The 14,030-nt window shown below is 34.2% G+C and overlaps 1 long non-coding RNA gene across 1 annotated transcript; it reads left to right on the forward strand.

The window, feature by feature from the left end:
• Window positions 1-11,476: 11,476 nt before the first annotated feature.
• LOC309507699 lies at window positions 11,477-12,468 on the forward strand. The gene is made up of 3 exons (XR_014209218.1): window positions 11,477-11,527; window positions 11,909-11,960; window positions 12,151-12,468. It is a non-coding gene; the product is annotated as an uncharacterized lncRNA (long non-coding RNA).
• The last annotated feature ends 1,562 nt before the right edge of the window (window positions 12,469-14,030 follow it).

Genomic DNA, 14,030 nt, shown 5'->3' on the forward strand with positions numbered 1-14,030 from the left:
TGGACAAGCATGATGCTGGGTCAGTTACACTTTTGTTATTGAAAGAGTCACTCAGAGAAAAACGTAAAGATATCTTTGGTTAATACAATAATTTAGCAGTCAAGTTGTACTTGACATGACCGTGTAGTTTTCTGGCCCCATTGCCAGGCATGGACATAGTCTTCCTTCAAGGAAATTTTCCAAATCTACTAATCACATTCACATTAAATTTGTTATGCAAAGTCATTATTCATGGGGTGTGGATCTTCTCAATTGTGGTCTCATTATAGTTCCTCTGCTTTCACCATCATGATAACTTTCAGCTTTTTACAAATGTTGTTTTAAGTACTGTGTAGATACAATCTAGAGTATGCAGAAAAGTTTCCCTAAAAGATGACCAAACAAGATGTAAAAATAATATGTTATACTGTATCCTCAGGGGACCTGGGCAGGCATGGTGAAGGACCTCCATACAATCTATTCTCAAAGAATTTTTCAAAGATTTCAAAGAAAAAATGCCAGGTGTGGAATAATTTGGATGAATATATGCAATCTAATGTTTAAATGTCTGAACCTATTACTTTACTCTGAGTCCTTAGTTAAGATACTAAAGCCCTTTTATTGTATTATCAGAATTTCACTCAGGACAATAAGACTCAAGGAATTATGGAGAAGAGTCAGTGGGATTTGAAAAAAATTCGCTTTAAAGGAAGACGACTGACCAGACTTGATGACTTCATAACGACCTACAAAGACACGCACACCGCACTTTTAAGGGAATTTAGCGATGCAGAACGTATCACTAAAAGAAAGGTAAAACAATCACATTATGTTATATTTAAATGTCTCTTGGTAAATGTTATTCTTCTTCGAAAAAGAAAATTCACAAAATACAGACACATAAGAAATTGCTTATCTGAGGATGCATTTTACATCCCTGCATCTGTCCAACTGTCCGTAGCACCGTATCCTGAAGGAGAAATGGAGGCAGAGAAAGCAAAACAGAAGAGGAGTCTATGTTACCTCCATCAACAAGCCATTTCAATTTAAAAAAACAGCGGTAACATTAAGCACATTTGGATACATTACTTAAAAATTAACAACTTTCAACAAAAAAAAAAAACCTATATATATATTTTTTTTTAATAAAGCAGATGCCTACAGCTCTAGGGACAACCAGCACACCTTCTTCTGACAGCCAAACACCATCAGTGGCAGCACAGGACTTGAAGACAGTCAGCCAAGACGAAGATGCTTTTGAGGTGAACTTGACTGTACTTTCATTAATAGTGTGCACTTACAGTAACACTATAATGTCAAAAGTGTACATTTTGGTCTGAGGCGTAATGAAACAATTTGATTGAACCAGATTTTGATACATTACTCAACAATTAACACAACTTTCAAAAAAAAAATCGATATATATATTTTTTTAATAAAGCAGATGCCTACAGCTCTAGGGACAACCAGCACACCTTCTTCTGACAGCCAAACACCATCAGTGGCAGCACAGGACTTGAAGACAGTCAGCCAAGACAAAGATGCTTTTGAGGTGAACTTGACTGTACTTTCATTAATAGTGTGCACTTACAGTAACACTATAATGTCAAAAGTGTACATTTTGGTCTGAGGCGTAATGAAACAATTTGATAGAACCAGATTTTGATACATTACTCAACAATTAAAACAACTTTCAAAAAAAAAAATCTATATATATTTTTTTTTAATAAAGCAGATGCCTACAGCTCTAGGGACAACCAGCACACCTTCTTCTGACAGCCAAACACCATCAGTGGCAGCACAGGACTTGAAGACAGTCAGCCAAGACGAAGATGCTTTTGAGGTGAACTTGACTGTACTGTCATAAATAGTGTGCACTTACAATCACAATAGTTTGACAATCAAAAGTTATTTATGGCAACAATTCACAAAATAAGTTAAAATATATTAATAAGCTTGTGAATTTAAATATTGTGATTTCCATCTTTGTGAAATTACTAATAATAAGCTAAACACAGATTTATCAAAAGAAAACTCAATTGATCTCATCCACAGTCCTAAAGTAAAAAGACACTGACAAAACAATGTTGTGAGGGAGAACTGAATATACTAAGTGAAAGGGGAGTTCACGAGTTCACACTCACATTCAATTATAGGGAGTAAAGTTTAATGCGTATTTAGCATGCTGTCCGGGGGGAGGGCTCCGAGTTTGGCCCCAATCCAGAGTACTCCCCCCGTATGTAAGTGGTTAGGACTAGAAGTGTGGAGAAGGGGTGGTGGAGGGATGCTGTTAAACTGTCAACGAAATGAGGTGAGACTGCTGAATCTATATACCGTATACCCTTTTATCGTTGATTGCTGAGTGCTCTTCACTTCTGTTAATTATCTGAACTTTGTTAAAAAAAATAATTTGGAGCTGCCTATTGAGGTCAAATAATTCACATTAAAATAAATGTTTCTTTATGGTGTTTATCTCATAGAAAGGGTGGAAACCACAACGAGCACAAAGGCAAAAGTCCCATGGACCCCTTTGGATACGGCACTCACCAAAGGACGTGTTCCAAGCCACTAAATTGGTGAGAGAGGTAGTTCTTAAACAGAGACAAATGCTAAGCATCCTGCACCCAGACACTTGGCTCAGCACTGATGAAGTGGATGCAGCTTCTTTTTACATTTCGCAGAAGTTCCCCCATATAGATGGGTTTCAGTCGAGCCTTCTGTATCAGAGTCTTCACCAAGGAGGTGTGGTTGGGACACCACAGGCACCATTTGTCCAAATACTAAATATAAATGACAACCACTGGATAACAGCAAGTAACCTTTTCTGTGGACCCAATGAGCTGTGTCTTTACGACAGCCTCAACACCATCATAAACCAGCAGACCAAACAAAAACTATCTTGGTTGATTCGTCCACAAACACCCCATTTCAACATTCAAACACCTGCCGTACAAATACAGCGGTCATCAAGCAATTGCGGACTTTTTGCATTGGCTTTTGCAACAGTATTGGGCGATGGTGTCAAACCAGAGGAGTGCCAGTTTGTGGAAAGGAACATGAGACAAACACTATACAGAGCATTCCAAAACAAAAAGGCTCCAGTATTTGCTTACAAAAAAAACCCAGCAAAACCTGAAAGGGAAACAATTCAAGTGGAGGTTCACTGCATCTGCAGGACCTCACACTACAACGAGGTGATGGTGCAGTGCAGCAACTGCAATAATTGGTACCACCCCAATTGTGTGTCTGTCCCACACAAAGCGCTGGACACCACCGCAGAAGAGTGGATCTGTGAAATCTGCACTAATTATGTGTGATCTTACATACATTGCCATAGGTACTTTGGAGTACAGTATGCTGCAAAATACATGTTCATGTAATAGAGTTAGTAATGGAGTTCATTGATTTCCCTTTACCATAAGCTTCTAAAGAATAAATTAAGCTAAGTTTTGGTTCACAGAAATTCTGGCTGGTGAATTGTTTTCTTTATTGCTTTTGCAATATGCAGCAACACAAACAGTATTGGTCATGACTTTGGCAGTTAATTATTAAATAATAAAACAGAAGAACAACATGAAAATCACCACAGTGGTAGTCTGAGAGATGTGGAACAAGAATCTGGTGGAGTTTGTAGAAAACAATTTGATTTGCATTTTTTATGAATTTATTAAATATTGCTATATAGCCAGGTATACAGTATATGACTTTAACAGTTAATTATTAAATAATAAAACAGTAAAACAACATGAGAATCAACACAGTGGTAGTCTGTGAGATGTAGGATAAGAATCTGGTGGAGTTTGTAGAAAACAATTTGATTTGCAATTTTTATGAATTTATTAAATATTGCTATATAGCCAGGTATACAGTATATGACTTTAGCAGTTAATTATTAAATAATAAAGCAGTAAAACAACATGATAATCACCACAGTGGTAGTCTGAGAGATGTAGAACAAGAATCTGGTGGAGTTTGTAGAAAACAATTTGATTTGCAATTTTTATGAATTTATTAAATATGCCTATATGCCAGGTATACAGTATATGTCTTTGACAGTTAATTATTAAATAATAAAGCAGTAAAACAACATGATAATCAACACAGTGGTAGTCTGAGAGATGTAGAACAAGAATCTGGTGGAGTTTGTAGAAAACAATTTGATTTGCAATTTTTATGAATTTATTAAATATGCCTATATGCCAGGTATACAGTATATGTCTTTGACAGTTAATTATTAAATAATAAAGCAGTAAAACAACATGATAATCAACACAGTGGTAGTCTGTGAGATGTGGAACAAGAATCTGGTGGATTTTGTAGAAAACAATTTGATTTGCAATTTTTATGAATTTATTAAATATGCCTATATGCCAGGTATACAGTATATGACTTTGACAGTTAATTATTAAATAATAAAGCAGTAAAACAACATGATAATCAACACAGTGGTAGTCTGAGAGATGTAGAACAAGAATCTGGTGGAGTTTGTAGAAAACAATTTGATTTGCATTTTTTATGAATTTATTAAATATTGCCTATATAGCCAGGTATACAGTATAGAACTTTGACAGTTAATTATTAAATAATAAAACAGTAAAACAACATGAAAATCAACACAGTGGTAGTCTGAGAGATGTAGAACAAGAATCTGGTGGATTTTGCAGAAAACAATTTGATTTGCATTTTTTATGAATTTATTAAATATGCCTATATGCCAGGTATACAGTATATGACTTTGACAGTTAATTATTAAATAATAAAACAGTAAAACAACATGAAAATCACCACAGTGGTAGTCTGTGAGATGTGGAACAAGAATCTGGTGGATTTTGCAGAAAACAATTTGATTTGCAATTTTTATGAATTTATTAATTATTGCTGTGTAGCCAGGTATACAGTATATGTCTTTGGCAGTTAATTATTAAATAATAAAACAGTAAAACAACATGAAAATCACCACAGTGGTAGTCTGAGAGATGTAGAACAAGAATCTGGTGGATTTTGCAGAAAACAATTTGATTTGCATTTTTTATGAATTTATTAAATATTGCCTATATAGCCAGGTATACAGTATAGAACTTTGACAGTTAATTATTAAATAATAAAACAGTAAAACAACATGAAAATCAACACAGTGGTAGTCTGAGAGATGTAGAACAAGAATCTGGTGGATTTTGCAGAAAACAATTTGATTTGCATTTTTTATGAATTTATTAAATATTGCTAAATGCCAGGTATACAGTATATGACTTTGACAGTTAATTATTAAATAATAAAACAGTAAAACAACATGAAAATCACCACAGTGGTAGTCTGTGAGATGTAGGACAAGAATCTGGTGGAGTTTGTAGAAAACAATTTGATTTGCAATTTTTATGAATTTATTAATTATTGCTGTATAGTCAGGTATACAGTATATGACTTTGACAGTTAATTATTAAATAATAAAACAGTAAAACAACATGAAAATCACCACAGTGGTAGTCTGAGAGATGTAGGACAAGAATCTGGTGGAGTTTGCAGAAAACAATTTGATTAAAAAAAATTATGAATTTATTAAATATTGCTATATAGCCAGGTATACAGTATATGACTTTGACAGTTAATAATTAAATAATAAAACAGTAAAACAACATAAAAATCACCACAGTGGTAGTCTGAGAGATGTAGAACAAGAATCTGGTGGAGTTTGCAGAAAACAATTTGATTTAAAAAAATTATGAATTTATTAAATATTGCTATATAGCCAGGTATACAGTATATGACTTTGACAGTTAATAATTAAATAATTAAATAATAAAACAGTAAAACAACATGAAAATCACCACAGTGGTAGTCTGTGAGATGTGGAACAAGAATCTGGTGGATTTTGCAGAAAACAATTTGATTTGCAATTTTTATGAATTTATTAATTATTGCTGTATAGCCAGGTATACAGTATATGTCTTTGGCAGTTCATTATTAAATAATAAAACAGTAAAACAACATGAAAATCAACACAGTGGTAGTCTGAGAGATGTAGAACAAGAATCTGGTGGAGTTTGTAGAAAACAATTTGATTTGCAATTTTTATGAATTTATTAAAAATTGCCTATATAGCCAGGTATACAGTATATGACTTTGACAGTTAATAATTAAATAATAAAACAGTAAAACAACATAAAAATCACCACAGTGGTAGTCTGTGAGATGTGGAACAAGAATCTGGTGGAGTTTGTAGAAAACAATTTGATTTGCAATTTTTATGAATTTATTAATTATTGCTGTATAGCCAGGTATACAGTATATGACTTTAGCAGTTAATAATTAAATAATAAAACAGTAAAACAACATAAAAATCAACACAGTGGTAGTCTGAGAGATGTAGGACAAGAATCTGGTGGATTTTGCAGAAAACAATTTGATTTGCATTTTTTATGAATTTATTAAATATGCCTATATGCCAGGTATACAGTATATGACTTTGACAGTTAATTATTAAATAATAAAACAGTAAAACAACATGAAAATCACCACAGTGGTAGTCTGTGAGATGTGGAACAAGAATCTGGTGGATTTTGCAGAAAACAATTTGATTTGCAATTTTTATGAATTTATTAATCATTGCTGTATAGCCAGGTATACAGTATATGTCTTTGGCAGTTCATTATTAAATAATAAAACAGTAAAACAACATGAAAATCACCACAGTGGTAGTCTGAGAGATGTAGAACAAGAATCTGGTGGAGTTTGTAGAAAACAATTTGATTTGCAATTTTTATGAATTTATTAAAAATTGCCTATATAGCCAGGTATACAGTATATGACTTTGACAGTTAATAATTAAATAATAACACAGTAAAACAACATAAAAATCACCACAGTGGTAGTCTGAGAGATGTAGGACAAGAATCTGGTGGAGTTTGTAGAAAACAATTTGATTTGCAATTTTTATGAATTTATTAATTATTGCTGTATAGCCAGGTATACAGTATATGTCTTTGGCAGTTCATTATTAAATAATAAAACAGTAAAACAACATGAAAATCACCACAGTGGTAGTCTGAGAGATGTAGGACAAGAATCTGGTGGAGTTTGCAGAAAACAATTTGATTAAAAAAAATCATGAATTTATTAAATATTGCTATATAGCCAGGTATACAGTATATGACTTTGACAGTTAATTATTAAATAATAAAACAGTAAAACAACATGAAAATCAACACAGTGGTAGTCTGTGAGATGTAGAACAAGAATATGGTGGATTTTGCAGAAAACAATTTGATTTGCATTTTTTATGAATTTATTAATTATTGCTGTATAGCCAGGTATACAGTATATGACTTTGACAGTTAATAATTAAATAATAAAACAGTAAAACAACATAAAAATCACCACAGTGGTAGTCTGAGAGATGTAGGACAAGAATCTGGTGGAGTTTGTAGAAAACAATTTGATTTGCAATTTTTATGAATTTATTAATTATTGCTGTATAGCCAGGTATACAGTATATGTCTTTGGCAGTTAATAATTAAATAATAAAACAGTAAAACAACATGATAATCACCACAGTGGTAGTCTGTGAGATGTAGAACAAGAATCTGGTGGAATTTGCAGAAAACAATTTGATTTTATTATGAATAGTTTTTAAAAAATCTGCAGACACCAACCGCATACACATTGAGCCTACCACGCAACCTCGTGTAGACGCGCAATATGTTTTTAAGCGTAGATGGCGCGACCGCGTTTCTCAAAAGCACAGATGGCGTGACCGCAGTTTGGGGGACTACTATGATAGGATCAAAATCGCTATTTTTAAAACACTAAGAAGGCTCGACAACATGAAACTGTACTTGAAGTATCACCAGGGGCTCTACACATGAACTTGAGCATTGACTACATTTTTTGTGTACACAAAGTTTACTAAAAAGAAAGGTTTTGAACAACTCACTGTAGCTGTTGTTCTTCCCGGCCGCCGGCATTTTGTCAGTCAAAAATAGTAGATCTGTATCTCTGAATCATTTCATTATTATATGAGCATCCTTTTTCAAATACAATGTCAATATTGATTTTCACTAACGACAAAACAACAAATTATCCGTGAATTTATATGGAACTAAGCTTTAGCAGCTTTCCATCTTTACTCTCCTCACTGTTACAAGAGAAAGTCCTGTTACGTTGCAATCGGAGATCGACTATTTTTGACTAACAAAATGCCGGCGGCCGGAAACACTAACTGATAAAGTAAGTAAGTCGTAAAAAAAACTATCTTTTTAGTAAACTTTGTGTACACAAACAATGTACTCAATGCTCAAGTTCATGTAGCCCCTGGTTATTCTTCGAGCAAAGTTTCATGTTGTGTGGAGCCTTCTTAGTGTTTTAAAAATAGCAATTTTGATGCTATCATAGAAGTGCCCCAAGCACTCCCATTCAAAAGGCAATTTGACCTAAAACGAAAATACGGTCAAACTTATAAGTGGCGTTTCCATTCTAATTATGCCTTTACACGAAAGTTTGACTTGGGTAGATTAACAAAAAGAGCCTAGGTTAAAGTTTGGCGAGAGTTACTCTTTAAACCCTCTGATACAACTTCCAGAAGGAGTAAAGTTAAAAGTGCATTAATGTAAATATTAAATTGTTTAAATTGAGTTTAAATTGGTTTTATCCACAAACATTAAATTAAAGAAGGTCCAACTCTTCAAAAAAGGTGAACGTTGCTGATTTGGACTTGAACGTCATAAATTAACTCTGAAAACACACTGAAAAGTTTCTGTTATAAAGCATATTGAGGACACTGTGGTTTAATGGCATAATGGCAGCATACACAGTCACGCTAAAGTCTCCATACACTGAATTAGTTTCTATAATGCAGAGGCCATACTCGCTGTTATCTACCCGGGGTAATTATCTCAAAGGTAATAATGTTATCCAGGTGTGTGAGAGCCACCTGTCAAAATGATTTATACAGGCCACCGTTCTTATTCTTCCTCCACTCATTTTATCACACACTTCAGAAATCACACACACACACATAAAGGCTTTTACAGACTATTCTGCCCTTCTGGACACTTAAATTCATCAAAATGCTGAGATGAGCCATTTTCCTTCTGAGGCCCGTTGTTAATCTTCCAAACATTGCAGACGTCAGGATGCAAGTTTTGCCATTACATCACAGACTATCTCTTATGTTTCTTTAAATCAGACGTCTTGAGGAGTCTGATTTATATTAGGATTAGAACTGTATTGAAGAAACTGAACATTTGTCCAGATCTGCACTGCTACTAGTAGAAACTCTAATGTCTCTGCCTAGTCTCTTTTTTAATTCATCAATTTCAAAATGTTCAATAAAATCCCTTCCTTGTGACATGGTAGACACCGAACACTTGTTAAACGAGGGTCTGGTTTCTAATTGTCTTGCTTCACATCAATTATCTTAATTCGTAATTCTTCCGTCATGCTGATGGATTGAGAAATTTTGAATGTTTAATGAATAAATTCCAAGGAAACGTAAATGGCCTCCCAGTACAAATGAAAATTCAACTCGTTAGGTAAAAGTGTGACACCTCTCTGTGAACTTCTGTTTCTGTGAAAATTCTGCAGTGCTGTGGGACCTGAGTAAAAATGGAAATTAAATACTGCTTTTGTGTTGGATTAAAAATAGCTTCAAAATTAATGCACCTTTTGTGTTATACATGAAAGCAGGGCATTTTTGGAGTAATACAAATTACAGGACACAATAAAATATATTCTTTATAACGTCATAGCTGTTCATGAAAATATTTTGTCTGTGTGTAAATATACTTATAGCAATACATTGGGTACAAAACTGACGTGAGCTACAACTATATATATGTTATTTTCAGGGGTCGGATCAGGGTTTGGTTTACAATTGATTAATTTACCATTAACTAGCATTATTTAAAAGCAATATAAGTTAATGCCTTGTTCTAAATTATCTCTGTAACCGTGTGTGTACCTGGTATTCCCAACACTATGGGGACCAAATGTCCCCACAAGAATAGTGATACCAGTAAATGTTGACCTTATGTGGACCTTACCTTCATGAGGAAAACAGCTTATAAATGAAGTTTTGAAAAAAGTGAAAATGCAGAATGATGGGTAGGTTTGTACAGTATAAAAATCATTATATCTATGGAAAGTCCCCATAAACATGGAAACTAGAGTATGTAATTGTGTGTGAATCAGGTTGCTCCAAACTGTCATTGAAATAAGTATACTGTAAATTGCTAATGAGAAAGTCTATTTGATTACTAAATATTAACCTGAACATTGTCTGTCTGAAATTACATACTGTATGTAGATCAAATATATAGAAAGAAAATGTAAATATACATTTAAAAATCACTCTCAGAGAAGTATAAATGTAAAAAAATCTATATAAATATTAAAAGTCCTTTAAAAAAAAAAATCTAATTATTGAGGAAAAAGATAATTACTTTCAGCACAGCTGATGGTCCATGATTCAATTTTATGGTTGTACCTTTATTAAACATTGCCGTCTGCTAGAATCCCTCTCGTCAGCCAATCAGCTGATTGGCCTGAGCAGACGTCTCTGTCTTCGTTTAAATTAAACAGACACCTGCGGGGAAAGTTGTGCCTTGCATCAGCTCCTCTACGGCCTGCCAACATTGTGGTGTCCGGGCCCATCTCGATCCTCCTTGGCCCAGGTGTGTGTGCGAGCAGTCTTCATTACACCAAGATTGGCCAGGTGGATGTGTGCACGCGTGATTTCATTAACGTGAGATTGCTTTCTGAGGCCCACACACACAGAAGCCGGAAAAGGGATAAGAAGGGAAGTGCGCAGCTGTGGTTGTCCCCACGATCCGACGTGCTTTTCCATCTCTATTTCTATTGCCAAATAGATGCAGGAGAAAACCAACACAGACGACTATCTGCATGAGAAATGAGACAGTGGGAAGAGAGAGCGGAACCAATGGCTAACAAAAACCCTGGGATTGAGGGCCAGCTGAACAGTATTGAACTACACTGTTAGACTTTTCTGTAATTTCTACAGTTATTTACTTTAAATCCCCCAGTATTATACTGCTATTTCTCTTTACAGTAAATAACTGTGATTCCAATTGCATCATGGGAATTTTCTGTGACGTCTAACACCACATACAGAGACTTACTGTATTTTTTAAATTTGCTGTATACTACTGTATTTGACGTAACTGCCTCTCTGGCTGGCACCATTCCACCGTGCTTTTTATTTCCTAATTTTTGCCTTACACCACGTGTCTACAACGCTATAATAGCCAGAGGCTGTCTATATTGGACACATTGAAGCGACCGGACCTTTAAATGCAAACCTGTTTATCCCTTGTAAGAACTAGTGCGAGCGCTTGGACTCGTATCGGACTACGTCTGAAATATAACGGCCGCGGCGCATCACTACACTGTCTGGGATTTGTCGTGTCGCGTCAGACAGACATCCAGTGTAGGTAATGGGGTCTGTCTTTTGTTGGATCGCGAGATTCGCGACGTTCGTGTCTGGCCCGGGGAAGAGACGGAATTCACTTCACCGAGAGAGAGATCAGCAAGCAAGGTAAAAAAATAAAAATAAAAACATTCTGTGTATGTTGACAGGATTGTGCCCAGTTTAACGTAGCCTATGTTATAACGTTAACGTTAGCCTAACGTTACTCGTCGTCAACATGGCGGTAACGAACTTTACCATGGTAAACTGAGCTAACGTTTCATTTTACACACTTTGTTAGATTATTGAATTGTCGAGTTAAAATATGCCAACGAGCAACGCGTTTACATTAACAATAAATGTGAATAAACTAATGTGAAATTCTGTTTATATCCTAATGTTGGCCTACTGATGAGAACCTTTATAGTTTTAGCATTAGTTTGCAAACTATACCATATTATAGTTTTTTTTTTTGGAATTTAATATTTACTTCCATTTTTGTGTTTAAAGGCAACTGCAACAAAGCGCCAATTCGCGCCAGTGACTTAGCAAGATTCCAGAGGTAGGCCAGCCCATTTGTGATATATTTTGAGATAAGTTTGCTGAAATGATTAGCATACACTATGTGAAAATTGCTTTTGAGCCACTGGTGCAGACTAGGTAGCTAACAATATCTTATAAAATCTCTATAAAATTGGCTAACTTTATATCAAATAAGTGACCTTTGCATTATGTCTAACTTTATTACACAGCAAATGAACCAATCAGAAGATGGACCATTGTCTTTGTTCAGTCTCACCAGATTAAATGTATCCAGGTAAGCACTGCAGTAAAACTCTCACTAATTCATTCAGACCAAATCTAGCATTCTAAACAACTTAAGTTTATATTTTTGCATTATTTTTATATTTTATTAGCCAGCGACTCTACCATTGCAGTTCCACCTGACTAGGAAGGTCCTAATATCAGCGCACAGGTGGGTTAACTACTGTAGGAAGGAGAACGATCATCACACAGTGATTTCTTGCATGTATCTTACTGTGTATTTGTCTCAAACAGGTACTCCTTCACTGCAGACAAGCTGAAATGGTCTAAAATCATCTATTTCAGTCGTTCAACTTCTTTCTATGCATCTCAGCATTTTTGGACAGAATTTAGGATTTGTAAGTATTAACATTTAATCTGGCATAATTTAATTTAGTTCTTTTGTATGCTATTTATTGACAAAAGCTGTTTACAAATATATATTAAGTTTTTGTGAAAATAATAATAAAAATTAACAAAAAAGGAGGTTAAAAATAATGTGACACTAATATTCTCTCTCTCTCTCTCTCTCTCTCTCTCTCTCTCTCTCTCTCTCTCTCTCTCTCTCTCTCTCTCTCTCTCTCTCTCATATAGTTTTGGAACCGGGATCTCCTCTGAAGGACTGAGTACATTTGTGTTTGTGGGCACGCATGCAGACCAGGGAACACTCTGATGTTGTCAATCAAGTTCTGAACAGGAACCAATCTTTGGAGAAGTTCATTTATTCACAAAGGTGGACAAAAACATTGTGTTGGCTTTTTAAAGATTATTTTGATGATGACTTTTACTCCTATGCTGTAGAAAAGATGGAGTAGACAGTCAGACATTGATAATAATAATAAATGTTTCTTGAGCATCAAAGAGACTTCTTTCAAAAACATTACGCCACTTAAATACTTCTTTTGGCCACCAGTGTACATGAATCCAACACATTTTTGGAAATAAGTGAAATTATTTTTAAGGTGGGGTTATGTGTCTTGTATTGTGAAAAGAACTGTGTTTTGTCCTGTTTTGGACATTTCCTTTTTGAATGCTTAATGTATTTATATTCTGCAGTTTTATGAATGTAATGGTTGATATTTCATTATAATACTTGTATAAGCTAAACAACCAATGACTCTACATTCATTTAGTCAAATGCTAATGTTTTGTTTATGATTTTATGTATGTTTTCAAAAATGTTTGCAGTGAAGGACAGCACATAATGTGTTAATTTAACAAATTTACACATCTTTGTGCTAACCTCTCTGACATATTTACTTTGTTAAAATCATTAACACAATGAATGAGTTAAAATTAACACAAAAAATGTTGTCTCTAAACTTACCCATTAATGTGTAAAAATTTCACACATCATTTCCAGCATTGGCATGTTTATTTTGTGATATATATGAAATGTTTTAAATAAAAAAATGGTATTTTGTGATAACTTTGTCTAATTGGTTTGTATGAAAGTAGTACTTATGTAGGATAAAAATAAAATTAATCATATATCAAAATTATCAAATCTAATTTATATTTAGTACAAATAAAAATAATTACAGTAGTGTACTGATTAGCTTAGTTTTTACAGTAATGCACTGTACTGATTAGCTTCGTTTTTACAGTAATGCACTGTATTACACAAAACTGAAATACGGTTTGGTACTGTAACTCTTAATTACAGTAACTTACTGGCAACAGTGTTGCCAGTAAGTTACTGTAAAAAACCCTTGAAAAGTCTAACAGTGTAACATAAGCACGGATGTGTTGAAATTGAATTTGAAATGCAGGAAAATGTACTATCGCTTTATTTTGTGGGTAACACTTTACAATAAGGTTTCATTAG

This window comes from Leuciscus leuciscus (assembly GCF_965113295.1).
Source record: "Leuciscus leuciscus genome assembly, chromosome: 10".
Classification (NCBI taxonomy): domain Eukaryota; kingdom Metazoa; phylum Chordata; class Actinopteri; order Cypriniformes; family Leuciscidae; genus Leuciscus; species Leuciscus leuciscus.